The 14,714-nt window shown below is 39.0% G+C and overlaps 1 long non-coding RNA gene across 1 annotated transcript; it reads left to right on the top strand.

The window, feature by feature from the left end:
• Positions 1-3,246: 3,246 nt before the first annotated feature.
• Positions 3,247-8,432, top strand: LOC136245773 (uncharacterized). Its single transcript, XR_010696117.1, has 2 exons — positions 3,247-3,459; positions 8,011-8,432. It is a non-coding gene; the product is annotated as an uncharacterized lncRNA (long non-coding RNA).
• Positions 8,433-14,714: the final 6,282 nt, after the last annotated feature.

The raw sequence follows: 14,714 nt of genomic DNA, 5'->3' as shown, positions 1-14,714 counted from the left end.
GAATGAGGTCAATTGGTGCTGATCCTAAAGAGTGGCCAACGGAGCCCTTTGAGGATCTAGAACCCCGCAGACACCTAATTGCTGACCTCAAAAGTGAAAAGGACAAGCAGCACCGGATCCACCCCATTACAGCAGCATAATTTGAATCCCATTTATCTGATAGCAAGGAAGCAAGGCGTTTGTAAAACATGGTTGCTTCGTTAGCCATTCCTCCTGTGGCTGAAAAGATTAAAGGAGTAAAGGAACTCTGTTCAACTTCACGTATACGAGCTTCATATGAACGCTTCTTACACAATTCATGTTTTCTGTAAATGGCACTGGCACTGGTGGTACGATTACTAGGAGCGTGTGGGTTAAAGACTTTAACATCAATGTAAGTTTTCTCACAACGGCCACCCCAAAAACCATTGGCTGAAATATCTAGTCGAGCACCATCTTCGATGTTTGATGAGGCTAAGGTGAACTGCTCACCAGTAATAGGTTGTAAATGTGGTTCAACATCCACCTCATGGCAGACCTCAGTAAGTAAGCTTGCTGTTAAGTCACGGATCTCGTTGTGACGGATAGAAGGGAAGCCACCCTTGGGACAAGTAAAGGAATGTTCAACAGTGAACTTAGTTCCACAGGCGCAATGTTGAGGAAGCTTGGCAGGATCCCATCCATATCTAAGCGCAACAGCGTCATGGAAGGCAGTTTTGTGAAGAGAAAAATTGTACTCCTGCAAAGGCAGAACAGATAACCAATTTGAAGCTCCCTTTTCAGAAGCTAGTTCAATTGATCTCTTTAGACTAGTTGTAGCCCCTTCTAGTAAAGATGCTTTGTTAGAAGATGTCATGGAAAATTTCATGCGATATATTTCACTTTTTATTAAAAGCTGTTCACCACGAATATCACTTGAGAAAGTGCTGGTTTGAGATAACAGAAGGGATTGCAGAGGCTTGGTAACTTTGTTAGAGGCAGTAAACTCAAAAGCACACATTCTGATAGGGTTAATAATACCCATACCGCCAATCCTAGTGGGAAGAGCCAAAAAGTCTCTATCTAAATCACTGGGTGGTAGATGGCCAGTTACTGCAGGAATGAAGCTGTGTCTAATACAATCCTCAAGTGGGTGAAAAAGATCATCGACATTAGGTATAGTACGAGCAACAAATAACCATTTACTGACTAGTCCATGTGTAAAGGCAGAGTAAGCCGCATGGGGCTGGGTGATGGCAAAAGATGATAACAACTTTAATTCACTAATCCAAGTGGTGATTTTATTAGAAACATACTGTGCAACAAAAGTAGCAGATCCTATAGCAGCTCCGAGATGAGGCCGTCCGTCTTTGGTTACATTGACACAAGTATTGGCAAAAAGCAATTGAGCATGATTCAGGTACTGTTCTTTGACAACAAGCCAAGTCTTAGATGCATTAGGAAAGTAGCCAAAATGTGGTCCAAGTAATGAAAGCTGGTCCCACCACAGACGCAGATGTGAAACTTTACCACAAGCACTTGCATCATCTGCATACCATGCCTGAGTGACATTGTTTGGTAATCTACGAATAAGAGGTATTGTAGACAAGGCGTAAAAAGGCATAGCAAGGGGGTCCCCTTGAGTAGTCCCTTCGTTGGAATAAATAACATCACCATCAACATATAATGGTGCTGGAAAACGATATGTGTTGATTAGAATGGTCGAAAAAGCAGGGCATGTATACTGGATGTTTTGCAATGCTACTGCCCTGTTAAGTGAATTAAAAGCATTACGGGCATCAACAAGTAAAAAACCTTCAGATTTCTCATCATCAAAAATGGACCTCATGGAATGGATTGCAGCTTCAACACCACAAGTTTGGCCAGCACAAAGCTGTAGAGGACCAGCAGCACGTTGAATATCAGGTCCAATAATTGACAGAACAGCCTTGGCAATAATGCGTCTAACTACCTCACCAACACCAATAGGACGGACACCAGGATTTTTATCCAAAGCAATAAGTCTACACGACACAAGTGGCAAAACAATTTCAGGATCAACAAATGATGTACACAGACGACGAGCTAAAATAGCAATGGAACAACAAAGTTCAGCAGAGGCAGATTTGAAGGATGAACACAAACGTCTCCAGCCATAAGCATCCAGACCAGAAGGTCCTGCAGATCCTGAGGTACGAAGAGTGGCTGCACGAATTACAGAACCATCCAAGGCTTCAAAAATAACTGGGTGATAAACCAAAGAGGAATCAGTATTAGTATCCAAACATTCAGGGTAAAGTGGAGCAGCAGAAGGATGTTTACTTTCAAGTACATCTCGCACTGTTTTATTTTCTTTAGCATCAGTAACTTCAGACAAGTGGAGAAGCCTGCCCTTTCCCTGTCCTGAAAGTATGTCCAAGGCATGCTTGGTTTTTCCATTAAACATAAGCTTGGCAAAAGAGTAAGCTAATCTACCATCTGGATCAGAACAGTTGGAACGTGGCTGTTTATTACTGAGTCTTTGTTGAATTGCTCGCCCCTCTAGTACTAAATCATTCAGATTGCCATCCATCCACAACTTCAAACGTCTTTCAATACACGAGATATGATCTTTACTCTTTGAAGATTGAGAAGACTTCTGAAGAACCAAGGAACACAAAGTAAAAGCTGCCTTTAAAGCAATACCTTCTAGGGCAGACCCTTCTCCAGCAGCACGAAACAATCTAGCAAGCTCTAATGCACCTATCAATGTTATCCCCCACCTCCCCCCTCCCGGGCGTAGTGGGGGAAATGGTGGGGATTTGACTTTTTGAAAAATCAAATTCTCCACCCACTGGGGAACAACTAGTGGTCAAATCTCCATGTAGTATCGCTGGAATAAACTTTAGGAAACAGATTAATTCTTATAGCTCGCAAGCTAAAGCAAACGCCTATAATTTCGAACGGTCAAATGCCCCACTAGTGGGGCAAAAGTTCTGATCAAATCGGCGAAAATCCCCCACTAATCCCTAAGTAAGCCCGGGAGGGGGGCAGTGGGGCTTAACATTGATAGGTGCATAATACAAACTTTTTGATGACATTTCCATTAGGAATTTTAAAACAGTTACTTCTCCAATGAACAACTTCTTGATAGGTTGCTTCCAAAGCATGACAGACGCGGAAAATCCGGTAAGTTTGGTAGATTAGGCGAGCTTTCTCCAGCGGATACTGGGGCAGAGGAAGAAATCAACAATTCATCTGTTTTTGCGTTTTAATTTTCTGCGAATCCTTCAGTATAATAATATTATGGGCACTTATACTTGTAAATACTAATTGCTGATTAGCTGCTTGTGACTGTAGATGAACCATCTGTGGTGCTATATGCGTGACTCATTAGGCTTGTTTTCATTCGGATGAGTCCACGACCTTTAATGGAAATAATTGCTGCGCGTTTATTAAGATGCAATGTTGCTGTCATCGGTGACGAGAGGAACTGATCTCATCTGTGACTAAGGATGTGAGGTATGGAGTTACCTTTTCAGTTGTAAATGCAGGCCTGCCAACTCTCACGGATTTACCGTGAGTCTCACGGTTTCACTACCCTGCTCAAGGGCAGTAGATCGAATCTCACGGATTTCAAATTAAAAAGTCGAGACCTTTTTTTTTTTTTTTTTTTTTGGTCTCAGCATAGTATCTACCTGTTTTTTTTTACTACACACTGCAATACTACAATAAAGGTACAGAAATCTCAAGATTTTTTTACTTTCCAGGTTGGCAGGCCTGTAAATGTGACAACTTGTAAACTGCACGTGTTTCACTTTTCATCACTGGGTGCCAATACGCTCAGTGACAGCATTTTTGAATATAGCATTATTGAATATAATTCTATCCGGAGTGTAATTCGGCTGAGTATAATTATTTAGTTGCATGAATCAAGTAGTGTTTTATTTAGTTGTTTATTAATACTTTACAGGACTGTAATGCACCTATCAATGTAATTCCCGACTACCACTGATACGGGCTGAGGGTAGGGGATGGTGGGGGAATTGATCGCTAAATTTCTCCGACATAGTGGGGATCTATCTTCACTAAAGAAATTCACTCAGACAGCAAAGGTGTGTGCTTTCAGTTTAATTAGGAAGGAGTGTCTCGGGTGCTAGCTACTACGTTCGTACTAGAATCCACTTGAACTAACTCATCACTAGACCAACACCATACAACCGTACAAATCCCCTCCTAGCCCCGGTATTCCCGGGGGTTACAAGTCGAGACTTGGTCGTGGTTTGCATTGCCAGTATGTCCCCAGTAGGTGGGGAATTGTAATTTTCAGTGATGCAAATCCCCACCTTCCCCCACCTCAGCCCATATTAGTGGTAGTCGGGGATTACATTGATAGGTACATTACAGATCAATACACAAAATTAAACTAATAAAATAGCTTGTTGTAATATTCATATGAATCTCAGCAGGCCACAATTTGAGTGCTCTTGTCAGACTGGTACTTTTTATTTAGTCAAATTTCCCAACCAAACGATATAATATGGACTTGCCTGCAAAGACGAAATTCTGAGATCATTTCAACTTGTCAACTAGCTACACATAAGGGTAGTTCTAGAAATTTGCTGCCTGGTCTCCCAACTCAATGGTAGAGCAACTTGTTAAGCTTGATTGTCAGTTGTGCATTGTTGGTTGAATGCTTTTAATTCACCCTCAAGGAATTTTAATATTGGTAACTTAGATCAAGATACTCTAGTAGAGCAGTCAATATTAAATTACTCTGATAGAATCATCAACATTATAGAGAGGCAACAGGGATAATTGAAGAATTTTATTTGCTATAGAGTCATCGGTATAATTTATTTTATAGCAGGTACAGTGGAACCTCTCTTATCCAGGTAGTCTGGTATACTGTCCTTATCTCAGAAATATCCGTAACTAGCTAATATAGTAAAGCTAACTGTTCTGCAATGTTACTATTGCTACTATACATTTTAGTGGGTAGAAGGGGAAATCACTACAGAGCATTCGTGGTCACTCCCCTGGGTTGTAAATTTTTTATCACCTAGCAACCAAGTGGTAGTTAGAATCAACAAGCCACCTAACATGTAAACATCTTATTGTCAATAGACTACAGGCCACATGCATGTGACTAATTTGGACTGTCTGGGCCTGGATAAAAGAGGTCCAGATAAGGGAGATTTCAAGGTTATTTTACAGGTCCCTTAGTCCTGTAGAGCAATGTGTGAGTCAGAGGCTGTACAGTTGAATTACAAAGTGCAAAATGATTCCAGTTTGTGTCAATGAATGCCTATCTACTGTATCAGTGTGAAAAGTTTAAAGTGAATGTCGTAGAACGTTTGTAGCTATATACAGTAGTTTGAGGCAGGCAAGTTGTAGTAGCAACTAGTGATGTGCGATATGTGATATATATCGAAATATCGTGATAAATTTTTTTATATCGTGATATGATATAGAATCTTTATATCGCGATATAAGCCGAAGTATAGATTTTAGTTATAATTAGAGAAAACTGTACCCAAGATGTCATTGTACACTGTAATATTTTTTGATAAAAGAGCTTGTAATGTTGTATGCTAGTGATGTACCATGTTGTATTGTACTTCTAGTACATTAGTGCTACAAGTGTCATCGGTGTAAGTACACAAGCTGAGTGATGAGTTTGTATATCGTGATATATATCGTATCGTGATAATTGTGTGTAATAATTGTGATATGGAAATATCCTATATCGCACACCACTAGTAGCAACACTGGTAAGTCAGTTGTACCTCGCTCTCACAGAGGCTCCAACTCTCATGCCTTAGGTGTGATTCTCACAATTTGGCCTTCAATCACGCCCAACATTCTCATGCCTAAAATTGATGCTCACTCCCAGAATTTTCTATTGCTGACTATGCTTCACTGAAGGCTCCCTGAGGCTAAAAAAGGTTGCGGCATGTGCAAGGATTTCAGCAGTCACGTGGTGATCTCTCGTTAAAACTTTAGTTTGGTGGTCAGAGTTCTCAATGGCGATTGACTGGTTCCACAACTGAGGAGAGTTGTATAAGGACAGCAAACAGTGTACTGGAACTTTGAAAGGTCACTGGGAATCCAGGCGGTTGGTTGCTACAAGATAGCTACAAGCCTACAACCTGTGTGGACATGGTTAGAAGCTAGATAGTTGAGCTGGCAAGACATCTTGTAGAAGTGTGTACTTCAGTTGATCACATGAGCGTCACGTTTGTTATAGAAATTGCAATGAATTGCCACAGTTGTAATGTACAGTAGCGCACACACACATACACACACACCAGCTATTAATATTTTACACTTTTAGCTAGTAATACACAACTTCTCAATGATGTAACTATGTGCAAACACTTTCAAATATAACTAGTACAAGGAGGCCATACTATTATGTCATGAAATCCTGAAGTGCTGGTTATAATTTAACTTTGTTGAATTGCATGTTTGGACTACATCTCCACTGTTCACCTTTCACTCCCAAGAAAGATCCAAGGTTGGAGCCTTTGCTCTCACTCAGCTATCATGTTATTCTGCTGCATGATACTGCAAAAGATGTAGACTCTACATTTCTGGGGCATATTGATACTGTGTGTTAAATGTTATTTGGGCCTGTGGAAGCATTTTTGGCATGTTTTTCCCAGTAATGAAGATACAAGCCTTCATATAGCTAAAGAAAGTAATAATGGCCCAATAAAACATCTTCACAAACATTAACTTTAATAATGAGACCTATTTTCATTTTGTATTTACTTGTGTTGAAATTATAAGAATCCAGCTTCAGTAATTTGTGAGTCTGGCTGAGGAGTATTTTGGGAAATCATCACTATTGTGGACCACAGTACCACACTCCCAAGAACAGATGTTGTTTTGCAGTGTTGTATTACTACCACAACATAGTTGTTGAAACTCTACAACACATTTTGTAATTTGTGGAGGTTTTTACTCCCATACATTAAAAATATACACCTTAACCTTAACTGGTATACGGAAAATAGCTGTGTGTGGTTACTAAGCACAGCTATGTATAATTTCAGTCTTGGAATATGGTGGTGGACCTGGACCATGTTGTCCAAGTGGACCAACTAGCTATGCAAATACAAATTGCTTAGCTTTTACAACAAAAATTAATGTGACCTTAGTCATCTATCATTTGCACATTTACAAGGTTTTATATAGGGGGGTAGTGCATCATAACCTGAGATTATGTCTAATCATTTTTGGGTACCTGAGAAAGCACCAGAAGCAGTTTGTCAAACATTTCCTGGAGAAGAATACCCACACAGTTCTGCAGAGGAGGTATGACACTCTTTAAGTGTCTTCAATAAGAATTTGTGTTAATTGTATAATTATTTTTGACTTTTAAACTACTGCTGATCGTGGAGACCTTGAATACAATTGCTTTCCTTACCTTTTCAAACATACTTTCTTTAAACAGGTTAGTAGGATCAGGAATCCTATAGACCTTCAGCACCTGTATTGTAAAGCTTTAATAAATAAAATTGACAGTGCTGATCTCTTCCATTGTTGCCATTTCATACAGTAAGCTCTTTATCACTTGATGACGTCTCCAATTTCCTGGGGTTCAGCGAGGTCAACCAGTTTTTATTGAAACCCTTCTAAAGTAGCTTTATTACTCTGTACAAATCCTATGAGCCCCATGAGTGTGTTGTACATCTTCTGGTTCACTTATATGTCAATGAAAGTATGTGAAATTTTTATAAACAGTTCATATTTAATTAATACTTGGAAAGTACTGCTTCTACCTTTTGCTACCCTGTCAGTACTCAGCAGCAGGCTGCTACAATTTTCAAAGTCAATGGTAATAAATCATCACAGTTTTTTTCCAGTTTTAAGAGTCAACAATTTGCAAACACCTCAGAACATGAGACATATTGTGTGTAAATCAACAGCTGTAATTTCAAAACAGCTATAGTGTATTTTTATACATCTGTACAGCAAACTGAAAAACACACATGTGTATTGTGAGATGTCACTAAAGTCTAGTCTCACTATATTATGTTTTTTTTTGTTTTCTTTCCTTTTTAGTTGTCTCCTGGTATACACTCACAAATTTGATGTGGACATTCTGACAAATCACAAAAGAAACCCAAAACAGTACGTTTCTGAGCTCTGATTGTGGATCATCGATAGCGAGTTGATGATAAACGGCATACTACGTAGACCTACATACGAAGCAAATACAGTGGAGTAGAATCCTACACTGACACTGCACCATTTAGTAATATGCTTAATTCTTTGTTCCACTACTTGAGAAACTTTGGCAGTGGTGAAATTGATTGTCACCAAAGATCTGCTGTAGTGATTTCAATGGTTGCATACTTCATACTATTTAATTAATAAAAGGTTAAACATGTTAATGTTTAATATCAGTACAAAATACATAAGTACTGTACACATGTGTAACTCAGTAGCTGCCAAGCACAGATAAGATGTGCTTTATTACAAAAGGCCATCTAAGAATAGATGTAGGGGTGCTCGAACACTTTCTTTTTACTGTGTAGTAACTACAATAGGAAGGTACTGCTATAGAAGCTACAGGTGCACTTGTATTTTATAAACGCTAATATCTTTTAAAAATTAATGTGCTTGTGCCAATTATGTTGGCATGATTGTATATTAACAGGCTAGCAAAAGCATCAAGTATTATGCCAGCAAATAACACAAGATTTTAAAGCAATGTGAATGTAAGAAATACGTGCAGCAAAACATGAACACACTGTGCATAATGCTGCATTTGATATCAAATGCACAGTACTCTTATTTTTACAGTTTTGGGCTGATTTGATATACTCTAATACAGCAGTCGCTTACTCTAATACAGCAGTCACAATTCTAATAAAACAGTCAGCTCTCAAGCACATTATTTAATTGCATGTGATGGGGCATTTAGAGTGTAACAACAATATCCTCTCAACCAATCAGTTTGGTTTCCACCAAAAACATTCTGCTGATCTTCAACTACTATTAACTGTCCATGACTTAGCATCCAGTTTAAATGACAAAGCACAAACTGATTGCATACTGCTGGATTTCAGCAAGGCATTCGACAAGGTTTCCCATAAACTCTTACTGTTAAAGTTAAGGTACTATGGAATTACCAGAGAGACAATTAGCTGTATTTGGTCTTTTTTAACCAACCGTAAATAGTAAGTTTTTTTGTGATGGTTCTATTTCAGAAGCTGTCAACGTTACCAGTGGAGTACCTCAGTGCTCTGTATTGGGCCCCTTACTGTTCTTGTTTTTATAAATGACTTTCCCAGCTGTATTAAATCTACTTGTCACCTAATTTGCAGATGACTGTCTGTTGTAACGTATTAAGACACGTACAGATAGGTATCTTTGGAATAAGAAGGCCAATAGCTAGCTAGCATTCACAGTACATTAGTCATCTTGCATACTGTATGCAAGGAAATTTTGACAATAGAAAAATTTAACAAAATTGACGAATCAATTAAATTCATCAAACTTAAGTTCGTCAAATGTCTTTAAAAATACAGGTTTTGTCTATAATTTTTTGATTTCGTCAACATTTTATTTATCAAATCTGCTGAAATGTGAATTCGTCAAATTTTTCTTGCGTCAAAATTTCCTTGCGTATGGTACAGCAGTGTAGGTAAAGTACACGAAGTGATGCATACACATTTTTAAAAGTCGGCATATAAAAGTGTAAAAACAAAATACAAGAATGGGGTATGGTATCAATGAGACAGCAACTCATTTGTAGCCATATACATATAGTGCATTTTTGAGCTAGGTTTTGAAAATATGTTAGGTGGTTATTCACCTGGGTCAGTCAAGCCCATGAAACAGCTAATTTAAATTGCCATGTAATAACAGTACATGTAAATGGTATAGTGTCAAGACCAGTATAAACCAAGATTTGAACTGTACTAGATCCCTTCTTCTCCCTACCCAATTGGTCTGGCCACACAAGGCAACCCAACATACACCACGCATGCACAAATTAAAGTATGTAGCTGTCATTGTGCACAAATCCTGTATGCTATAGAGTCTCTAGACCCTCGTTCACGTGAGAGTCTGTTTCTGCCAGACTGAGTTCTGTCACTGGAACATTGAAAAGCGAAAAACGTGCAGTGTACATGCTGTCACATTTACAGCTTTAGAGGCTAACCCCATACCTCGTATCCTCACAGATGAGTTCCTCAGTTCCTCTCAGTCCAACTCGTCGCCAACACAGCAACATTAACCTTAACAGATGCGCAGCATTAAAGGAGGTCCGAATGCCTAATGAGTCACGTAGTACCACAGATGATTCATCTACAGTCGCAAGCAGCTAATCAGCAATTATTAGTATTGTACGCGCCTATAATATTATTATAGTAAAGGATCCGCAGAAAATTAAAACGCGAAAGCAGCTGAGTTGCTGAATATCGTCGATGTTTAGCAAATGTCATCAATGTTTAGCAAATGTCGTCGATGTTTAGTAAATGTCGTCGATATTTAGCTAAATGTCGTCGATGTTTAGTAAATGTCATCGATGTTTAGCAAATGTCGTCGATGTTTAGTAAATGTCGTCGATGTTTAGCAAATGTCGTCGCTATTTAGCTAAATGTCGTCGATGTTTAGTAAATATCGACGATATTTGGTTTAGATCTCAATTTTTGGGATTTTGAGACAAATGGCACCCCATAATAGACTATGCACCCAACCGTATCGAAACACTATGAGGAAGAGTTGGCTTCTCTTGCCCTGGGTGGTAGGTCAGTTTGAATTAGAAACTTCGTATTTCTTTGTCTGTTTTTTCAAAGAAAGCAACCCTGTGCCGGGAACCCAGCAAATCAATCACCTAGTTAGGGTCCGCAACGTGAAATTTCGACCTCCGAGAATCAATTACCAAACCACCCACAAATGCTAGGCTTGGTACCACTTAGAAAATGCCAGATTGGCGTTATTTTTTATTAACGTCTTGTCGTCCAAATCGGTGAGTATGCTTACAAATTACGAGATTTTTTGCTATATCTTTAAGAAAGTGTATTTTCAAGCTACAATACACACTCTCAAGCTTTCTTATTAACTGTACTCTAAACTAAAACCATCAGTGGCTGCATTGTCTGGAGCAATTTCCAGCCACAGCATTGCGAAAATGAAATTTCGGACTCGAAAAAAGTTTCGATGCCACTGGAGCACACAGTAGCGATGCCAAAGTAACCCTCCCAGGTCAAACTGGTCTGGCATGGGTCCAACTACTACCACACCAAATATCATCGAATTCCAAAATTGTTTGCCATCTGGCTGAGCTCGACGGCTGTCAAAAATGCCGATTTTATTCACTGACGGAAACTTTTACTAGCCAGATGTACTAGTTTACTTCTAAAAAGCTTGCAAGACCCATAGCCATGCAGTAGCTTTCATTCATAGGGTTGGTCTGGCAGCTCTTCTAGCGACTTCAAAATTCGCCAAATGCCAATATCCACGAATTTCTCCCATATCGACCAATTTACAACCCGTTAAAGAAATCTTGTACAGCAAACGTGATACTTTGCCTCTATAAAGTCATGCTGGATCCTTGTTTAGTTATATTCGTCCATAGAGTGGCAATGGCGGCTCTCTTATCGAGACCAAAATCCATCGAAATTCCCATCTCACCATTTGTCATCAGTTTTAGATTAGTCAAACATGCTTGTTTTCCTCTCTACATCTTTACTGGACGTTTCAATTACCTTCGTCTGTGTAGACACCTTTCTTCCGTCTCTTGAAAATGTCGGCGCAATCATCAACATCACCTATACTGCTTATTTTGTTTCATTGATTCCACGAAAATCCAGCAGAAATATTACATAACTCAACTGCATGGAGTTAGTCTAGTTCTAAATATCCACCTTCGGAACTCTACACGAATGGAAATTCGATTGTGGTTTTTGATAATCGGCATTTGCATTTCGGTAATCATTTGTATAAACATGTAGAGTTTTTTTAGAGTACAATATTTACTAACTCTATTTGCGCTCTATTACATTTCTGCTGGTTTTCCTGTCATTCTTGCGTGGAACCAATGAAATAAAATAAGCATTAACTAACTGGTATTGATGGTTGCGCTCGATTGGCGTGCTCTGACGTTTTCAAGGGACTGAAGAAAGCTGCCTACACAGACGAAGGTAATTGAATGGTCCAGCAAGGATGTAGAGAGGTAAACCAGCATGTTTGACATGTAAAACTTCCGAAAGCTGATGACAAATGGTGAGATGGGCATTTCGATGGATTTTGGCCTCGATAAGAGAGCTGCCAGTGCCACCCTATGGACGAATATAACTTAACAAGGATGCAGCATGACTTTAGAGAGACAAAGCATCACGTTTGCTGTGCAAGATTTCTTTAACGGGTTGTAAATTGGTCGATATCGGCAAAAATTATGGATATTGGCATTTGGCGGAATTTGAGGTCGCTAGAAGAGCTGCCAGACCAACCCTATGAATGAAAGCTACTGGCTATGGGTCTAGCAAGCTTTTGAGAAGTAAACTAGCACATCTGGCTAGTAAAAGTTCCCGTCAGTGAATAAAATCGGCATTTTTGACAGCCGTCGAGCTCAGCCAGATGGCAAACAATTTTGGAATTCGATGATATTTGGTGTGGTAGTAGTTGGACTCATGCCAGACCAGTTTGATCTGGGAGGGTTACTTTGGCATCGCTATACTGTGTGCTCCAGTGGCATCGAAACGTTTTTCGAGTCCGAAATTTCATTTTCGCAATGCTGTGGCTGGAAATTGCTCCAGACAATGCAGCCACTGATGGTTTTAGTTTAGAGTACAGTTAATAAGAAAGGTTGAGAGTGCGTAGTGTAGCTTTAAAAGACATTTCCTTGAAGATATAGCAAAAATCTCGTAATTTGTAAGCATATTCACCGATTTGCACGACAAGACGTTAATGAAAAATAACTCCAATCTGATATTTTCTAAGTGGTACCAAGCCTAGCATTTGTGGGTGGTTTGGTAGTTGATTTTCGGAGGTCGAAATTTCACGTTGCGGACCCTAACCTATAGTTCTGTGCGTACTTTTCAACTACAACAACTCTGGATATGATCTGGCTAAGTAGCAAGTTTCATCCGGTCCTTTTTGTGGAGCACGAAATTTAAAAAATAAATTTTGTATCTTGTGAGATACTGAAAACAATATTTCTGTGAAGACAACAATCGTGCCTCCGGTAATTCATGGTGGATCTAGCAATGGGATACTACAATGAACATCCCACAATGGTAGGGGGATTGATTTGTAGAAGTTGATTTTTGGGATTGCGGACCCTACCAGAGGGTTGTTTTGAGTTAAAGGATGTTTTTCAAGGTGGTTTTTAGGTGTGCGTTCTATTAGGATTTTTGCAAAAAAAACATGGGCCATCCCTATTATGAACCCACTATCGTGGTTCATGATAGAAAAGAAGGAATGTGAGTAAAGACAAACCTCAGTCAGCCATGCATAGGATGCTTTTGGGGCCTTATAAATTATTAAATCTGCACAAAAAACAGCCAAGCTGTGAAAAAATGGGGTGGCCTAAAAAAGCCTGGGTGAAAAAAGTTGTGAAATCAAAGGTGGCGGCCAAGAAATGGCTGTATGCAATGATAAAAAAATTTTAATAATGGCTGTTTGTATTGCCAAAATTTATTAGCATTAACATCATTAAATACCCCAGGGAAATAGCTTCAATGAAGCGACTAGCTACTGCAAGTTGTGACAAACACACTTCACGAGTCAAGAGGTGCGTACACAAAGATTAGTGAGAATATTAATACCAAGCCCAATATCCTCAATTGCAACCATTTCTTGGCCGCCACCTTTGATTTCACAACTTTTTTCAACCAGGCTTTTCAAGGCCGCACCATTTTTTCACAGCTTGGCTGTTTTTTTGTGTGTGTGTGGATAATAAATATGAAGGGTTTTACATTTCACGATTGGTTTTATGGCCTTCTCAAAACCTATCAATAGATGCAAAGTTTTGAATGATTATACCCATGACTATATATAGTTTAACCTTAATAACTAGAGCTTAAACAAGGGAGGCACTCTTGTTGGTAATGTATACCATATAGCCTAGGTTGAGCAATATTGAATAAAACTTTTGTAGATTTGCAAGCAATTCCAAAATGTATTAGATTATATGAATAGCTATCTAAATATTACAATGATAAAGGTAAATTTTTGCTATCAACCACCAAAACTTAGAAATCAGCAAAATTTTCCCCCTCAAAATATTTAGGCTATGGTACGGTATATATACTGCAACATGGCATCTCTACTAATAATCAAAGATGAGATCCAAAAGGGGGGTTATTAGGTAATGTCACACAGCACAATAGCACTGTATATTAGGGATCATGAAGGTTAAGGCTTATTAGGCTAAAAATATCATCCCAAACTAGCCTTAAAATACCTTTCATGATTCCTTGACAATATTGGTGAGGTTTAAGCAAGCCATGTGTCCACAGAGCAACTGAAAATGTTTTTGATAAGTTGCTAATAAAATTTTTTCATTTAGCATAGTTTTCTACTGACTAGCTACCTGATGCCTTCAGACTGACTAACTACCTGATGCCTTCAGAAAAGTGTAACTTGTCATTTGCTAAGGCTACAGGCCTGATTTTTCACTGTTAAATGTCCCTTGAGCCCGACTGGTGCTTTTTGGCATACTGCAGTATGTACAATGCATGTTTCATGGCCTTACCTGTGTCCCATCTACAGTGCAAGCTGTCAATTCGTAGTAGCACAGTATGATGGCTTCC

This window comes from Dysidea avara, chromosome 15 (assembly GCF_963678975.1).
Source record: "Dysidea avara chromosome 15, odDysAvar1.4, whole genome shotgun sequence".
Taxonomy (NCBI): domain Eukaryota; kingdom Metazoa; phylum Porifera; class Demospongiae; order Dictyoceratida; family Dysideidae; genus Dysidea; species Dysidea avara.
This window is presented reverse-complemented; position numbering and strand designations above follow the sequence as displayed.